Source organism: Hemitrygon akajei, chromosome 22, assembly GCF_048418815.1.
Source record: "Hemitrygon akajei chromosome 22, sHemAka1.3, whole genome shotgun sequence".
Lineage (NCBI taxonomy): Eukaryota > Metazoa > Chordata > Chondrichthyes > Myliobatiformes > Dasyatidae > Hemitrygon > Hemitrygon akajei.
The window spans coordinates 38,112,825-38,132,737 of NC_133145.1; the positions used below are offsets into that span (position 1 = coordinate 38,112,825).

Here is a 19,913-nt window from a genome sequence, read left to right on the forward strand (position 1 = left end):
TCTTATTAATGTTATGGCTATGAGATTGTAGGGAGTGTGCCTCATGCAGGTGTACCACTAACTCTATAGTTTACATTTGTAAATCTTTTTTTTTAAACTACAGACACCATGGCTCACATTACTCAAAACATTCCTGGATCTTTTTTCAGTCACAAAGAATGTTAAAAATTGTTAATGCCTTTGAGAAGCACATTCTAATACTGCAGAATGTGATTGAGTCTTCACAAATGGCTGTATCCACAGAAAATGTACAATTTATATCTTGAAGATCTTAATTTTGCTAATTCAATGATTTGCATAATGTGCACTAAATTAAAATTCAGTAAAATTAACATAAGCTATTAGTACAAGAATGCTCAGCATTCAGAACTTGTATAATTAATATAAAATGCATAAAAGCATGTTTCAACATCAAAACCATTTAATTGAAGATTTATGTGATGGACTTTTATTCTTATTCACTTAAACTTCAGTATAACATTACGAGTAGAATCACAAATTGCAATTTCAACATTTAAACTGTGCATATTTATATATAGCAACAATCAACCGTTTAAAGTTTTGGATGAACCGAAGAGGATTTTAATGGAAAGCTTTAGCTATTGTTTGATGGGTATGTGTTTCAGAATGAAATGATGAATCATAATGACAACTTGATTTACGACATTTGCTTTACCCCACCACTTCCATTTCTTATTACTCATGTTCACCACATAAGCGTTTAACATTACCAGGAAAAGCTAAGAAATCCTAACAACTCATTAACTTTGAATTTGTTATAGTTTTACATTGTTCTATCATATTGTGTTCATCATCGTTTCACATTGTCATGTGCTTTGTCATCGATCAGCTAAGTAAGGAAAATTGATCTGAGCTATTTGAACTAAAGTTATGCGGCATCTAACAGTCACTTGCATCTGTGGACTACTAAATATGCTGTATAACCTTTGGAAAAAAAAGACTTGATTCTTTCACCCATTCCTCTTGCATTTTAATTTGATTATCTAGTTTAAATTTTAACACATGATTCAAAACATTTTCTGTTTTCTGAAATCTGCTATTAACCACGGCGTTTTCTTTATTTGTGCATTGTTTATCTAACATTATCATTTCCATTTTTCCGCTAGATCAGTACCCAGCCTCCCCTGATGACCGCAAGTGGTCCTATCTTTGGTTCTTGTAGTGCATTGAGTTTGCTTGATTTGTTTGGGATGACAGTAGATGAGCTGCAAATGTCCGGATGCCGAGACTCTGTTTTCTCTCAGGACTGAATCTAGAACTAATGGGTTCAGTTTCAGAATAAGGGATCACCCACTTGAAGTGAAGAAGAATATGAATTTCTTTTTTTTCATAGATTTCTGAATATTTGGCATTCTTTGCCACAAAGAACGATAGAGGTAGAGTCACTGAAAATATTTTATGGTCAATCAAATACATTTCTGTATCATATCATGGGTTAGTCAAAGATTATGGGGAGCAGGTAGGAAAGTGGAGTTTAGGCAAAAATCACATCAGTCATAACTTTATCTATGGGGGAGAGGGACAGACCAGAGAGGTCATATTACGTCAAGGGGTCAAGTGATTGTCACATTTCAGGGGAGGACGTTTTAAGGCTTTAGAAACCACTGCAGATAACCATAGACACAATTTTTGACTAAGTTAGAAAAGCAAGCAACGTTCCCTCTAATTTTTTTCACAGCTGCGCAGACCATCCAGTGCTCTGAGCAGGAAATTTTTACACAGCCTGAAAACTGCACGAAACAATTTTTTTGTAATATGCATGCTATGAATAATTAGAATGAAAATTGAAAAATCACATACTTTTGATTTTATTTATTAATTGAAGTGTATAATTGAAGGGTACAACAAAGAAAATCTTTCAAGATCCGTCAGCTTCTTCTGATCTGTCTTTATTACAAATCCATTGTCTGTAAACACTGTCCAGATTAATCTCGAATCCAGGTGAAAAATTCATCTTAATCCTCATTAGATCAACCAAATGTTCAAACTTCTTTTCTGCTTCTGGGTTTACATTTGATTGAATTCAAAAGATTGAATCCACATTCACAGTCAGCCCTAGAAGCTTGGAATAAGACCATAAGATATAGAAGCAAAATTAGGCCATTTGGCCCATCGAGTCTGTTCAGCCATTTCATCATGACTGATCCATTTTCTTTTCAGCCCCAATGTCATGCCTTCTTCCCATAACCCATCATGTCCTGACTAATCAAGATCCTATCAACCTCTGCCTTAAATATACCCAATGACTTGGCCAGTACCAACAAATTCCACAGATTCATCACCCTATGGCGAAAGAAATTCTACCTCATCTCCATTCCAAATGAACTTCCCATTCTGAGACTGTGTCTTCTGGTCCTAGACTCCTCTACCACAGGTAACATCCTCTCCATATCCATTATATTGATGTTTTTCAACATTCGATAGGTTTTAATGAGATCCCTTCTCATTTTTCTGAAATCCGGCGAGCAGACCCAGAGCCATCAAACATTCCTCATATGACAAGCCTATTAATCCTAGAATCATTTTTGTGAATGTCCTTTGAAACCTCTCCAATTTTAGCACATCCTTCCTTAGATATGGGGCCCTAAACTGCTCACAATGCTCCATGTGAGATCTCACCAGTGCCTTATTCTAGTCCTTTCAATATGAATGCTACTTTTGCATTTGCCTTCCTCACCACCGACTCAACCAGCAAATTAACCTTTAGGGAATCCTGCTCCAGCATTCCAGTCCATTTGCACCTCAGATTTTTGAATTTTCTCTCCATTTACAGAATAGTCTACTCTTTTATCTTTTCTACCAAAGTCCATGACCATGCTCTTCCCAACACTCTATTCCCTCTGCATTTCTTTGCCCACTCTTCTAATCTAAGTTCTTCTGTACCCTCTCTGCTTCCTCAACACTACCTGTCCATCCACCTATCTTCATATCATCCACCAACTTGGCCACAAAGCCATCAATTCCATCATCCTAATCATTGACATAAAACATAAAAAGAAGCAGTCCCAACACAGACCCCTATGGAGCATCACTAGTCACCAGCAGCCAACCAGAAAAGGTTCCCTTTATTCCCACTCTTTATCTCCTGCAAATCAGCCAATACTCTATCAATGCTAGTAACTTCCCTGTAATACAATGGGCTCTTAATTTGTTAAGCAGCCTCACATGTGGCAACTTGACAAAGGCCTTCTGAAAATCCAAGTGCATAACTTCCTTCAATTCTCCTTTGTTCTGTACTGCTTGTTATTTCTTCAAAGAAGATCAACAGATTTGACAGGCAAGACTTTCCCTTAAAGAAACCATGCTGACTTTGGCCTATATTATCATGGGCATCCAAGTACTCGAAACCACATCCTTAACAATCGATTCCAACATCTTCCTGACCACCAAGGTCAGGCTAACTCACCTGTAGTTTCCTTTCTTCTGCCTCTTTCCCTTCTTGAAGAGTGGAGTGACAATTACAATTTTACGATTTTCCGGAACCATTCCAGAATCTAATGATTCTTGAAAGATCATTACTAATACCTCCACAATCTCTTAAGCCACCTTTTTTCAGAACCATGAGTTGTAAACCATCTGGTCCAGGTGACTTAACTACCTTCAGAACGTTCAGTTTCACAAACGCTTTCTCCCTGGTAATGGCAACCACTCACTTCTGGACCCCCTGACATTCTCATATCTCCAGCATATTTCCAGTGTCTTTCACAGTGAAGACTGATGCAAAATACATTCAGTTTGTCCACATTTCCTTGTCCACCATTGCTACCTCTTCAGCATCATTTTCCAAATGGTCCAATATCTATTCTTGCCTCTCTTTTATACCTCATATATCTGAAGAATTTTTTTGAGATCCTCTTTAATATTATTGGCTAGCTTACCTTTGTATTAAATCTTTTCCTTCTTTAAGACTTTTTTAGTTGTGTTCTGTTGGTTTTTAAAAGCCCCCCAATCCTCTAACTTCCCACTAATTTTTCCTCTATTAAATGTCGTCTCTGTGACTTTTTTGTTGGCTTTGACTTCTCTTGTCATCCTACTTTTAGAATACTTGTTCTTTGGGATGTATCTATCCTGTGCTTTCCAAATAGCTCTGCCATCATCCCTGTTAGTGTTCCCTTCTAATCAATTTTGGCCAGTTCCCCTCTCATGCCTCTGTAATTCCCTTTACTCCACTGTAATATCGATACAGCTGACTTTAGCTTCTCCTTCTCAAATTTCATGGTTAATTTTATTATATTATGATCACTTACCACTAAGGGTTCCTTCACCTTAAGCTCTCTAATCAATTCTAGTTCATCGCACAACAGCAAATCTAGAATAGCTGATCTCCTAGTGGGCAGACCTACAAGCTGCTCTAAAAAGCCATCTTGTAGGTATTCTACAATTTCCCCCTCTTGGGATCCAGCACCAATCTAATTTTCCCAGTCTACCCACACATTGAAATCCCTGACGTGTATCATAACAGTGTTATGATAATGTTCCAAGGATGTCAACAAGAATTGATAGTTCTTCAAAGTCTTTGTTTCTATGCATGTAGTTCAACATATCAGTGAACTTCTTAATGGAACCCATCTTAACTTTCTCAGAAACGACAAATTATAAAGAAGTCAGAACTTATAGGTGCAAGATCTTTCATTTGTCACTCAAATAAACGGTATTGGCAAGACACTATGACAAAGTTATATTAACATTATATAAAATAAAATTCCAGCTGTATAGCAACAAAGGCTATGTGCGCAGGAGCATTTCAGTTACTGCACAGCTGTGCACCCATGCAGCTTAGAGGGAACACTGCAAGCAGCTGCCAGATTTTGGCCAAAACTGCTACAGCCATCTGAGTTGTGCACAGGTTTCTTTCTACCAACCCCATGGTCAATTATTGGGTCTTGGTTAGCATCATGACCCAAGAAATTGTAATAAAAAATGCTGAGCTGTACTTTAATTAGTCCTTAAATCAAACTTTGCATATATGAAAACGTTATTGCTATGTTGCTTGCAGTAATTTGGAAGAGTGTAATACGCTTTCCATTCTGTTCACTGTTGACCAATGCTACCTTAATTCACTTTTAACTTGCCTGCTGCAAGCAGCTGTGTGACTAAACTTCCACAAACATTGTACTGTTCCAACAGAAATGGAGAATGGTGAGTTGCAAGGTAACTCGAAGTAATTCAACGGAAAATCTCTGATGTCACAAATGAGTTAAAATATTTCCAATTTTTTTTTGATCTATTGCCTTAATCTTAATTTCAACCATTTCATATTTGTACCATTATACTAGTATGTCTGCTGTGACATTAATGAGAAATGACATGCCTTCAAGGTAGTAATATGATACAAACCAAGCATATGCCCCCAAGAAGGACAGGTGGGGTATCCAAAGCTAGAGATTGTGACTGACTAAGGAAGTAGAGGTCACAGTAAAACAGAAAAAGGAAGTTTATGACAAATTCCTGGTATGGAAGACAAGAGCACAGACAGGATACAAACAGTTTTGGGGAAATCTAAATATTGTCTAAAGAAAGCAAAGACAGAGCATGAGAAAAGATTAGAAGGAACTATAAGACGAAGCAATCATTTATTCTTAAAAGGCATTTTTAAAGAATATTGGAGCTCATTTAGAATATTAAAAGGAGGGGGAAACAAAATTATAACTGGCGTACTGCATGAGTACTCTGTCTCCGCAAGCGTACAAGATGAACTTACTGTTGAATCAGAGAAGAAAGAAAATCAATATACTGGACAAGAGAAAAATAGGTCATCATCATTTAATGATAATGTTATGATCTCCTGGTAAGGTATGCCTTGGGTTGCTGAGAGCAATTAGTGTACTGAAGAAACAATTCTAAGCGTAATCTTTTAGTCTTCCTTGGTTATGGGACAGATGTCAGGGGAACAGAAGACTGTAAATGTTATGTGTCTGTAAAATAGGGTAATAGATCTTTTAATTGCAAGCCATTCATTCTGAAGTGAGTGGCCATAGTTACTTGTAGAAAGGCATAGAGAGTACTGTAAACTTGAGTTCTTTGATAATGTAACAAATGGATTTGAAGAATATAGTAAATGGGTTTGCAAGGGGCACATGATAAAATAGCTTTTAACAAATATTTGGAATCTAGACCTATTTTTGCCTAGAATTTCATACTCATTTGGTCATTCTAAGTGTTCTACATAATCTCTTCCACCTATTATTGTACTCATCTTGAAATTTCCATTTATGTGACAGATGCACATAAATATAAAGAACTTTAGGAGAACTCAGGTTTACAAGACTCAAAGAGTCTTTCTCCAAGTAACTATGGTCACCCACTTTGGAATGGATGGTTTGCAATTGAAAGGTCTATTCCCCTATCTTAAAAAGTACTTTTTAACATCGTGTTCAAAAGTAGACAGATCTGTGGTTTTTCATACAAAAATAGTTGACATTGACAGGATAAGTTCATTAGCCAATCAAGAAAGAGTATGTAACTTGCTTATTTGATAATTAAATCTGGAATCACGGCATTCATGCTAAACCTGCCCATGTAACTGGTTAGAACTCAGTTAGAAAACTGTGTGAAAATCTGGTCACCACATTCCTAGAAGCATGCCAAGGTCCTGGAAAGGACACCAAAAGACCATTCTCACTTTATTGAGAAACTTGTATGCAAGCTAAATATCTGAACACCCAGCAACAATGCCCTGAATGTAGGTTTTGCTATGATAAGTTCATGAAGCATGAAGTTCTGGTAATTTGCTTATTTTTTTTCTACTCCCTCCCATAAATTACCTCAAAGTTGAGACATTGAAGTGCTATGCAATCTCTGGCATGATCATTTTTTTTCCAAGACTACTTAATGTGATAAAATGGTCCTCAGTTGCTAAATGCAAGATATGGTGGTAGGCTATGTAGTTCAAAAGGATCCCATATTCTATCTCTGTAATGATCTTATTCAAGGCCGCAATTGACCTCGGTGCTTTAGGCTAGAGTAAAGGGAAAAGAAATCAATGTTCCCTCTGCTGATCACTATCCAATCCCTCCTGCTGGAAGGTATGCACGCAGTAAAATCAAAAAATCTAAATAACATTAAAATACAGTCTGAAGACCATTTGCAAAAAAAAAAGCTTTTGCTATTAAGATTTTTAACATACCTCAAAACCTAAGAAGTAATTCCCATTCGTGTCTGGATCAAACCCTTCTACAGAGTCTGCAGTGAATGGAATGTCCGTGGTTTGTGTGTTTATTCCTGCCAAAGTAAAAAAAATTAAGCCTTTGAGTCTGTGTTGTGTTTATAGTTTAAATATCAAAACCAGCTGAGTTATAAGTGTCACTATTGAGGAATCCTGTAATATGGTGCTGTAAGCATGTGGTGTTCTTAGTTTAAAGACCATATTCCATCCAAGTATCAAATAAGTTAAGATTAAGTGGAATACAATTAATCTGTGATATTGTAAGTGGACAATACTTATTTTGGAAGTTACTAACCTGGTAATTTTGCAATTTTATATAAAATATTCAATAACAAAGCCAATTTTCTTCAAGTATGTACCCTGGATGTGCATGGAGGTTCCCTTTTTGAATAGTATTTCTACTGCTGTGAATGTTAAATGCTTGAAGTGTCTTAATCAAAGGCAAGCTGGGGAGAAGTTTAGACAGAAACATTAGTAACAGTTGCATGATTACTCAAATCATCCTCTTATGGTACCTTTGTAAAGGTGATCATGATACCAAAAAATTTAAAGTCTTTACATTGTAATTCTAACATATAAAGGATAGGTAACTGTTTAGAACCTTAAGTCTGTGGTTGTTCTTAAAATCAAGGGAAAGGAAAATTGTAGCTTTTGGAGTTTTACTACAGTCGATGGCCACTTTATTAGGTACAGGAGTGGAACCCGGTGTGGTCTTCTGTTGCTGTAGCACTTCAAGGTTTGAAGTGTTGTATGTTCAGAGATGCTCTTCTGCATGCCACTGTTGTAACATGTGTTTATTTGAGTTATTGTTGCCTTCCTGTCAGCTTGAACCAGTTTGGCCATTCTTCTCTGATCTCTCTCATTAACAAGGTGCTTTCAACACAGAATTGCCGCTCACTGGGTGTTTTTTTGTTTCTCACACCATTCTCTGTAAACTCTAGAGACTGATCTTCATGAATTTCCCAGGAGACCAGCATTTTCTGAGATACACAAACCATCCCATCCGGCACCAACAAAAATTCCATGGTCAAGGTCACTTAGATCACATATCTTTCCCATTCTTGTGTTTGGTCTGAACAACAACTGAACCTCTTGACCATGTCTGCATGCTTTAACGCATTGAGCTGCTGCCGCATGAATGGGTGATTAGATATTTGCATTAACGAACAAGTGTACAAGTGTTCCTAATAGTGGCCACTGAGTGTAGTTTCACCACCTTCAATATAATGTTTAATAAAGCAAAATAAAAATTTAAAACTGATGTGCATATCACACTGTCATGCAATCCAGAGAATACTTACTCAGCATGACAAAAGAGTCTAAATCTCTAAAACTTGACGAAAGTAGATGAGTAATGAAAATTATATCCAATGACTTTATTCATTCGGTAATGGTTCATAAGCAATGTTATGACTCATCATGAAAATGCAGCTAAAATGAATGCAGAGCTGGATCATAATCTAATTGCACCCCTCCAGAGTTTTGGGTAATCGTCTTACAGCCTTCAATGATGTCGAATTGTATTATTGAGGCTCATGATTTTACAAATGATCAAATTAATGTTGTATGTAGAGTAGGGTTTTAGAGATAGTTGGTGATTAATGAACAAGCTTTACAATTGATTAACAAGATGTCATCATTTTCAGCAAATCACAAGCGACAGCAGAATGACATAATCATAAACGTAAAATGTTGTCTTTGTTAATGTTCTGTTCTCTAAGTATTTATCACAGATATTTCAGCTTTCACTCTTTGGATATTTAGACCTTTCTTGACTTGCTTCTGTTGGTGGGTATCTTAGTCCCACAATTACTGTGTTGTGGTTTCCCAGACCAAGGGCATCTAACCATTGCAATGCAGAAGGAATGCTACACCGGCAAATTTAACCGCAGGCACATAACAGACTGGTGTTTCATCTCATTGATGTTTGTAGGCTCTCACTGTGCAAAAATGGCAATTGTGACACTGCTGCTGCTTGTGGCTACTGATGCTTTGTATAACTTTCAATTGGATCTTCAGGCCTAGATATTAATCTTTCTTAAATAGGACAAATTGTAAAACAACACACACAAAATGCTGGAGGAACTTAGCGGATCAGGCAGCGTCCATGGAAATGAATAAGCAGCTGACGTTTTGGGCTGAGACCCTTTTTCGGGGCTGGAAGAAAAGAGGAATATTGCCAGAATAAAAAAGTGAGGGGAGGGGAAGGAGGATAGATAGAAAGTGATAGGTGAAGCCAGGTGGGTAGGAAAGATAAAGGGCTGTGGAGGAAGGAATCTGATAGGAGAGGACCATCAGACAAAGGGAAGGAGGAGGGAACTCAGGGGGAGTTGAAAGGCAGGTGAGAAGAGTTAAGAAGCCAGAGTTAGGTATAGAAGAGGATAAGGGGAGGGAATATTTTTTACCAGAAGGAGAAATCAATATTTATGCCATCAGGTTGGAGGCTACCCAGACTGAATATAAGGTGTTGCTTCTCCACCCAGAGGGTGACTTCATCGTGACTTAGGAGGAGTCCATGGACTGACATGACAGAACAGGAGTGGGAATCCGAATTAAACGGGAAGCTCCGCTTTTGATGGATGAGACAGAGCAGCTCAACAAAATGGTCTGCCAATGTACAACGGGTCTTACCAATGTAGAGAAGCACCAGTCAAATTGTAAAATATAGTTCTGTCAAGCCATTTAAAAAGAAATACATTCATCACAATTTTGATTACGCTCTTTAACAATGGAAATAACCTTGCCTTTAATTCTCAATTAGTGAGCACTTTGGCTTTAAATTAGATGGTCCAATGCCAATTGCTTTGCCTTTTCCAATGGTTCACTGAGAACACAGAAAAATTAGAAACAGGGTGTTGAGGGACTTGGATCTGGCTGAGAGTCTTGAACAACATCACAAACAGGGCTTCAAAAACCATGCCAGGCCAGATTTGGCTCACAGGCAGCATTGTAAATCTTACATTTTGGAAGTTCACTTTCTCCCCCTCCCATTTAGTGCACAGAGTTGAGGATGAATGCATCTAAGGTAAAAATTGAAGCTGAGGCAAGGGTATGCAGTGAAGTAGAAATGAGGATAGGAGGTCAGAAAGTGATGGCACAATAAAAGAACATTATTGTTTTTATTAACATGAAGTCTGTGGGAGAAGGCATGGTCCCGGGTAAACTGGTAACAAATAGTTTTATAGCAAAGTGAATGCTGAGGCAAGTCACGTGATCTGATAGCCAAGGGTGAGGGTTCGAGGGATGATATGGAATTCATGATAAGATGGAATGGAGGCATCTGAAGCTGGAGCTAGTATACAACATATCATTTTGTTGTTTTCAATGTCTGCATTTCTTTTTGTTAGGGTAAATACTTAATGTCCTCAGCAAGAGATACATTGAACTGTAATTGAGTTGATCAAGCACATTGACTACCATTGTGTTGGCGCATGGCCAAGTGGCTAAGGCGTTGGTCTAGTGATCTGAAAGTTGCCAGTTTGAGCTTCAGCTGAGGCAGCGTGCTGTGTCCTTGAGCAAGGCACTTAACTACACATTGCTCTGCGACGACACCAGTGCAAAGCAGTATTGGCCTCGTGCCCTTCCCTTGGACAGCATCGGTGGCATGGAGAGGGGAGACTTGCAGCATGGGCAACTGCCAATCTTCCATACAACCTTGCCCAGGCCTCATTCAACATCGAAATTGACGGACAGCCGAAGAAGAAGAGGGAAGACCACCATTAATTGATAACCCTAGTTAGAATCTGTAAATAAATCAAATCGGTATCTTAAAAACACAAAATGCTGGCAGAACTCAGCAGGCCAGACAGCATCTATGGGAGGAGGTAGTGACAAAGTTTCGGGCCGAAACCCTTCATCAGGTTTCACCCTCCTGATGAAGGGTTTCAGCCCAAAACATCATCACTACCTCCTCCCATAGATGCTGTCTGGCCTGCTGAGTTCTGCCAGCATTTTGTGTTTTTATTTATTTCCAGCATCTACAGATTCACTCGTGTTGCCTTCAAATCGGTATCTTCCTGTGTTATTGCTGAGGGAAGTTAGAACTGACTAATGGGACTTTAGTGCACATAGCAATGCTCTTGAGTATTTGACTCTGAACTACAGAATGGCATAAGGTTGTGTTCATGAAGAAAGTGATAAATATTCTTCTCACAATTATTGATTTATAGTCTTTCAAAAGAAATTAGCTTTGGCTTGCAATTGGTAAAAGAGAACTGTAACTTCAATATGCAGTCCTGAAGATGTATAAAAGTGTCAAATTTATGAGATACTCTATGAAGTTTAGTTGTTTCCCCAAATGAAGAAATCAGTTAGATTAGGTCCCTGTCGATGTGATTAATGTAATTGATGGCTGTACACTGATTTGGGTTCAGTTTATTTCCTCATCTGGAGAAGGTACATAGCACATGAAATTGGATTGGAGAGTATGCCTTATGAGAACAGGTTGAGTGAACTTTCCTCCTTGGAGCGACATTGATGAGAGGTGACCTGATAGAGGTGATATAAGATGATGAGAAGCATTGATCGTGTGGATAGCCAGAGGCTTTTTCCCAGGGCTGAAATGGCTAACACAAGGGGGCATAGTTTTAAGATGCTTGGAAATAAGTACAAGGGAGATGTCAGAGGTAAGTTTTTCACACTCAGAGTGGTGGGTCCATGGAATGCACTGCCAGTGAAGGTGGTAGAAATGGATATAATACGATGTTTTAAGAGACTCTTAGATAGGTACATGGAGCTTAGAAAAATAGAGGACTATTTCTAGAGTAGATTACATGGTCGGCACAGCATTATGGGCCGAAGGGCCTGTAATGTGCTGTAGATTTCTATGTTTTATGTTCTGTGAAACTAGACAAAGGAAAGGGGAAAAATGTAGGTTACCTTTTGCTCACCCCTAATAATAACCTTTAAACATAAAAAGATCTGAAAATAAAACCGCATCAATGCCACAGATTGAACTTTATTAATGTTCAAAACAACTTCTAAGTAACTGTGCCAGAATTTAATTATTTCACCTGAGGCATTTGCTTAAAAGATGACAATTGAGCTCAAGCATGGAGGTTTGTTCAGCTTCACTGGCAATGAAAACATTTTCAAGAAGAAAATGTTTGGTGCACGTGCAGACAGACTGTTTGGTTCTCACATAAAGAGACAACTCATTTATACAACACACTATCTGTTAACCGTGAACAAAATAGTTTCTGTATGGAAATGCAACAACAAACTCATCTTGGAAGGTGAAAAGAAATGTGATATTGAGTATTTTGTGAGCAGGCAAAATGGTCATGGCATATTGCTTGAGAAATGACTTGTCACAGCATGCGACAAAACATCACTTAATCCTTTATGCTGAACATTTTATTGTAACATTTTCATTTCTTTGAAGAGCAATCTGTTGAGGTCTGTAAAACTTAGAACCAGCACTTACTAACCAGCAACAGTGAATTCAGCGCTAACTTACATTTCAAACATAATTGAATGTTCCTACCACCAAAGATAATCAGATCTTTATTATAGACAGCATATTTTATGGAATTGGAAGTTGCTTATTGATTCTGTTCACTGCCTGAAGGCAATAGGAGAATAGACTATATGGAGAATATATTGAAACGTGTCAGACCTTTAAGGGGCCCATTTGCCTGGCTAGCTCAGATTGTGATATAATTATAGAGAATATAACATGTTATAAAGACAATGGAAAAGCTGCCTAGAAATATTTCTACTTTAATTCATTCTTTGCTGCTGCTCAAGCTATTCAACATCTGTTTTAAATGTAATGTCCTTTGAGTTATTTATTATAAATCAATTTTTTAATGTCAAAATATAAGGTTAAGGAACAAAATGCAAATATATATCTCCATTTTTATGACCACTGGACAAAAACATTTTGCTCATTGCACTGAAAGTAATAGTATAGAAGTGGCTGTCATAACTTAGTGCAGATTGAAATGAGAAAAAGTTTCAGAATGTGAAGTCCTGTAATCCTATAATCAGAGTGGCATCCTGAACAACCAATCAAGAGTTAATTATGGATTTTTTTGTGGTCATCATCATCTGCAAATGAATAATACTGCATCAGCCTTGGTTGCAGTGGCCACAATATTACCATGCCACACAGATGGAAAATACAGTTTCAAACTTCCTCAACTGCCCATTTCATTATGTGAACAATCAGAGGTAGAACCAGTATTCTGAGAATTTGATGTGATTATCATGGCCAAACCACAATGCAATTGAAGAGCATGGATGCATTGCTCACAGCAACACTAATCACGGACACGATGATTTTCCTCTTCTTATCCAAGAGATGCAGAGACCAATTTTTATGCTTCAGATGCTGCAGTTACTTCAGTATAGACCCTGCCCCACGGACTCGGTTTGCTAATTTTTATGGTTGTGCTAATCTGTGGGATATTCTTTTAAGAATAATGTATGTGTTCCTCTGTTTCACCCGGATTTGTAATTTGACTTGTATTCCCTCCAAAGTCAACTACTTCGCAATTATCTTAATTAAAGTCAATTTGCCAGATACTTCCCCAATGTTTATTAATTGTAATTTATTATTGCAAGTTTATCCATGTCCTTTTGGAAATTGCTGTAACTCTCCCCAATATTGACCATTTCTTCCCCAATCTCCTTCTCCCTCCCTGCAACTTGATATCATCTTCAGATCTGGAAATTCTATTTCTGATTCTCAATTCTAAGAGAAAACAACAGATCTGTATCTACGTTCTACATCATAAGAGTAAAGAGAGACCAATAGTTGCCCTTGCATGCATCCTCCTGGAACACCGTCACCCACCTTCTTGCACTTACTTCCACTATCTGCTATCTACTGCCTTGTTTAAGATCGGCTAATATTGTTTATATTCTTTGGGTACTTGAATAAAAATGTTTTTGTAGTCTAGGTAAATTACATCTACTGGATTACTGTTGTCTACCCTCATTGTTACTTCTTTAAAATAGCAGTAACATTGGCCAAGCAAGACTTTCCCTTTGTAAGTTCATGTTATTCACTGTTATACTTCTTGCATTTAGGCATTTGATTCTTTCCTATTATAAGTTTTCCATTATATGTTAAACTAACACCTCTTAGCGATGTTTGATTTAGCGATGTTTGATTTCCCTTCTTATAAATGGTACAACTAATTGCTTATTTAAACAAGATAGCAGAATGAATGCTGCAGATACAAATTATTGGTAATTTGTTTGTTGATGTCACATGTACTGAGATACATTTCCTTTGCAAATGGGGTGGAGGGAATAACAGCCTCTATTCTAGTGACTGACTATTTTCCACTGATCCCAATGGAAGTTATTCAGCTATGTTTTTAAGTGGGAGGATATCTAGTTACCCATAAATCATGACCATGATATTAGTTAACAGAATAATAATGGGAAAAAAACAACATGGTACATTAGAGAGAAACCAATTCTGAGAGGCTAAAGTTTAAACTTAAAAATGTAATGTGCAACAGTATTGGCAAACACTGATGTTTATGGAACACTTAATAAAAACAAGGAAAAGTATGTTCCACTAAAAACCAAGAACAAGCTAAAGGCCAACAAAATGCCAGTGATGAATAAAGGACTGAAGGAAAATTGAAGGTTAGGAATAGGACAAAGCACATGATGAACAAAGAGAATGCAGACATTAATTGCAGCATTGCGGAGATATTGAATAAAGATTTGTATTCCGTTTTAACAGGAAGACACAGAGACAGACCTGACATATGAAAATGGGATTTCAAGTAATGTAATCAAAAGGGAAGAAAAGGCTAAAATGAACAGTCAAATTTAAACACCTTGGTCTGGAAGTAGTGGCCATGCATTTCTAATGAATGTAGAGAATGATAGCAAAGTAATTATTGCACAAATCTGATAATTAATTAGCTAATTATCAGATTTGTGCAATGGTTAGTATAGTGGTTAGCTCAATACAGACATAAAGCAAAGAAGGATGATGGAACGTATCCTGGGACACTGAACATTCAGATGCCTCATACAATTGTCATGGAATCCTGATAAATGATAAAAATATAAATCAACTGGGCCTGTATATGTTACCTAATAAACATAATGGATCAGCAAACTCCGAATGCTTGAGAGGTTAGACAGCCTCTATGGAGAGTGCTGATGGAGGGTCTCAGCCCGAAACATCAACTGTTTATTCCTCTCCATAAACGCTCCCTGACCTACTGAGTTCCTCCAGTATTTTGTGAGTGTAGCTCTGGATTAGCAGCATTTGCAGATTCACTAATGTTTATTTAATGTATCAACATACAGTACTGTGCAAAAGTCTTAGGCACATATACTGTATATAGCTAAGATGCCTTAGATTTTTGCACTGTACTGTATTTGTCAATGTGGAGCAGAGAGCAAGTTTGTAAATCTGGCAAAACCAAATGGTGAGTGTGGAATGCTATGGGAGAGGTTTGAGGCAGGTGGCAGAGGAGTGCTGGGGCAGGGGGTGGCACAGATGCAGACACATCCAACCCTGAGACACCAGACTAGATCATTTTATTCCAGACAATTAGTTTATTGATCATTACAGAACGTCTCTCTGATGCTCCCCTCTCCCTTCCCTCTGTCTCAACCAAGATGCCCCCTTCCCTGGCCCCTTCCCATTCTCAGTCCACAATGGAGACCCATATCAAATTCAGGTTCATCATCACTCACAAATGGCATGAAGTTTGTTTATTTTTACAGCAGCAGTACAGTACAATAAATGAAATTACTACAGTAAAAGTCATAAGCACCCTAGCAATATATGTGTGCTTATTTTTAAGTAGACATAAAAATATTAATTTATATATATATAAATTAATTAAGTAGTGTAAAAAGAGAACAAAAAAGAAAAATAGTGAGGTAGTATACATGCGTTCATTACCCATTCAAAAATTTGATGGTGAAGGGTAAGAAGCTGTTCCTAAAACACTTTGAGTGTGTGTCTTCAGGTTCCTTGAATGTAGCAATGAAAAGAGGTCCTTGGTGATGAGGGTCCTTATTGATAGATGCTGCCTTTTTGAGGCATTGCCTTTTGAAGATGTCGTCGATGCTAGGGAGGCTGGTGTCCATGACGCAGCTGGCTGATTTTTTGCAACACTCTGCAGCTTTTTCAGATTCTGAGCAGTGGATCCTCCATACCAGATGGTGATGCCAACCAGTTAGAATGTTCTATATGCTACATCTGTAGAAATCTGAGAGAGTCTTTGGTGACATACCAAGTCTTCTCAAGCTCCCAATGAAATATAGCAGTTGTCGTGCCTTATTTGTAATTGCATCAATATGTTGGGCATAGGAAGGATCTTCAGAGCTGTTGTCACCAAGAAACTTTAAACTGCTCAGACTTTCTACTGCTGGATCCCTTAATGAAGACTGGTGTGTGTTCCCTTGACTTCCCCTTCCTGAAATCCACAATCAGTTCTTTGGTTTTACTGACGTAGAGTAGAAGATTGTTGTTGTAACACCACTCGACCAATTGATTTATCTCATTCCTGTACACCTTCTTGTCACCATCTGAAATTCTGCCAACAGTAGTTGTGTCGTTGGCAAATTTATAGATGGCATTTCAGCTGTATCTGGCCACACAGCTAAGGATGTTGAGAGAGTAGAGCAGTGGGCTAAGCACACATCCTTGAGGAGTATCAGTGTTGATTGTCAGCGAGGAAGAAATGTTATTTCCAACCCACACAGATTGTGGTCTCCTGATGAGGAAGTCAGTCCAGTTGTTGAGGGAGGTACAGAGGCCCAGGTTTTGGAGCTTGTTGATTAGAACTACAGTATAGGTATGATGGTGTTGAACACTGCCTGATAAATAGCAGCCTGTTGTTGGTATTGCTATTGTCAAGGTAATCCAAGGCTGAGTGAAGAGCTAGTGAGATTACATCTACGGTAGACCTATTGCAGCAACAAGCATATTGCAATGGGTTCAGGTCCTTGCTTAGGCAGGAATTGACTCTGGCCATTACCGACTTCTCAAAGCATTTTGTCACAGTAGATATGAGTGTCACTGGGTGATAGTCATTGAGTCAGCTCACCCTGCTCTTCTTGGGCACTGGTATGATTGTCACCCTTTTGAAGCAGGTGGGGACCTCTGACTGCAGCAGTGAGAGATTGAAGATGTCATTGAACACTCCCACCTGTTGGTTGGCTCAGGTGTTCAGTGTCCTACCAGGTACACCATTAGGGACTGACGTCTTGCAAGGGTTCACCCTCTTCAAAGATGTTCTGATGTCAGCCCCTGAGACAGAGATCACAAGGTCATTTGATGCTGCAGGGATTTGCACAGGTGTAGTTTATTCTCCCTTTCAAATTGTTGAGATTATCTTGGAGTGAAGCTTCACAGCCATTCATAATGTTAGGTTTTCCCTCGTAGGAAGTAATGGCTTACTAACCCTGCCAGAGCTGATGTGCATTGATTCCATCTCTAGCTTCAATCAGAATGAATTTTTCACTCTTAAGGTAGCCTTCTGTAGGTCACACCTGGACTTCTATAGTTCTGGATCACCAGTTTTGAATGTCACAGACCTAGCCCACAGGAGACTACAAAATGCCTGGTTGATCCACAGCTTTTGGTTTGTGTATGTCCAGTATACTCATTCACACTGATCTTGATGAAATCTGTGACAATTATGGCATATTCATTTAGATTCAGAGATAAATCCCTGAATATGGTCCAGTCCGCTAACTCAAACCTATCCTGTAAGTGCTCCTCTATCTCCCTTGAACTTATTGGTCCTCACCACTGAAGCAGTGGCCTTTAGTCTCTGCCTGTACACTGGGATTACGTTTGTAGAAATGCAGCCAGGTGATTGAATTTTCCAAAGTGGGGGCGTGAAATAGCACAGTAAATGTTCTTGATTGTGGTGTAACAGTGGTCAAGTGTGTTGGCCCCTCTGGTTCCACGAGTGATATGTTGATGGTAGTTGGTTAGAGATTTCTTCAAGCTGGCCTGGATGAAATCCCAGACGATGAGAGGGAAGACATCAGGGTGTGTTGTTCCATGTCTGCTGATCATGATGCTCAACTCCTCCAGTGCCTGCTTGACGTTGTCCAGGGGTGGCATGTACAAAGTACCCAGGCCTACATTTATGTTAAAAGACCATTAAAATACTTTAACAGTAAAGTTAAAAGAACTTAAAGATCTTAAAATCAATTTTTTTAAAAAGGAAGATGATCTAAAGTTTAACTTTCTCCCTTAGTTGCTCCTCCCCATACAAACAGTCACTGAAACTATGGCAGATCTAAACTAGAATGAGTTTAGCAGGCAAGTAGTTAGAGAGGTGTTAAGAGACAACTTGGGTTTTAACCAACATCATTTGGCAACTTCAGATGTCTGTGCATGACTGTGACAGAATCCAAAGATTCCTGAAACTTATATTGGGGAGACCAAAGCTTCCAAAAGAAATTGTACATAGTATCACATAGTAAGTTAATGGAAATGGTCAAAACTACAGAGCAAATTCACTGATCTAAAGCTGTGAACAGAGTGGCAGAAAGGACTGTTTGTTCCAAGTTTTAAAGTGCTTTTGATTTTGGAAGGAAAAAACACTCCCAGTAAGTAACAAGGGCAAACTAATAACTTTACTTCATTTATGAAAAGTTCAGGTTATGCAAATCTTTACTAAACTTTGGATTGAGCCCAGATCTGAAGCCCTAAAGAGAAAACAGTGCCTACAATGATTTAAAGGACGGTACTAAAACTAGAAGTTAGTGTTGTTATGTGAAAGGTTGGACAAGCCTATCCGTCAACATAGTCATAGGGTTATATCGCTCTTCAGCCCAGCTCATCCATGCTCACCAAGTTGCTTACATAGTAGTCCCATTTGCCTGCATTTGGCCCATGTCCCTTTAAATCTTTCCTATCCCCCACCCCCCCCTCAGCCTCCTGCACTTCGGAAAAAAGAGCCCCGAGTTATCCAATCTCTTCAGAGAATACAAGCCTTCCAGCCTCAGTAGCAACCTTGTTTATTTTGTTTAGCAATACAGTGTGGACTAGGCCCTTCCAGCCCTTTGAGCCTCGTCACCCCGGCAATCCTACAACCCTGACTGAGCCTAACCTAATCATGGGGCAATTTACAATCACCAGTTAACCTACCTGGTGCACCTGTGGATTGTGGGAGAAACTGGACCACCTGGGGAAAACATCCGAATTCCACAGGGAGGATGTGCAGAGACCCCTTACAGGACAGTGCCAGAATTGAACTCCAAACTCCGGAATGCCCCGGGCTATAATAGTGCTGCGCTAACTGCTATGCTACCGTGGTGTCCTATAAAGCAATTTTGCAATCTTTTCAGCTCAATGATGGTTGCCTGTAGCTAAGGGACCATAAAAGCACTCAGTACTCCAAGTGTTATCTCGCAAACACCTCATACATCTGTAACATCATATTCCAGCTCTTGTACTCAATGTGTTAACCGAAGATAGCCAAAATGCCACACCTTCTTCACCTTTTCTACCTTCATCACCATTTTCAGGAAACTATATACTTGGATTCCATGGTCTCTCTGTTCAATAGTACTCTCTGTCCAGTATCCAGTACCGTGCAAATCCTGCCCTAGTTAATCTCTTCACCTTGCTCTCGTCTGAGTTAAATTCCATCTGCCATTACTTGGCCCTCTTTGTTCTGTTGTAATCTAAGATAAACTTCTTCACTGTCCATTATATCACCAGTTTTGATATCATCTGCAAACTGCCTAGCCATTTCAACTATTTTTCCATCCCAAC

At 38.6% G+C, this 19,913-nt stretch overlaps 1 protein-coding gene and 1 long non-coding RNA gene across 4 annotated transcripts in view; one reads left to right on the top strand and one right to left on the bottom strand.

Annotated features, from left to right (window-relative positions):
- The window catches only part of LOC140714640 (uncharacterized), a 167,375-nt gene extending 159,996 nt beyond the window's left edge, over positions 1–7,379 (bottom strand). The window contains exon 1 of the long non-coding RNA XR_012095962.1: positions 7,148–7,379. This is a non-coding gene — a long non-coding RNA (uncharacterized lncRNA). The remainder of the gene's footprint in view (positions 1–7,147) is intronic.
- The window catches only part of LOC140714638 (netrin-1), a 182,056-nt gene that overhangs the window by 90,332 nt on the left and 71,811 nt on the right, over positions 1–19,913 (top strand). The window lies entirely within an intron of this gene.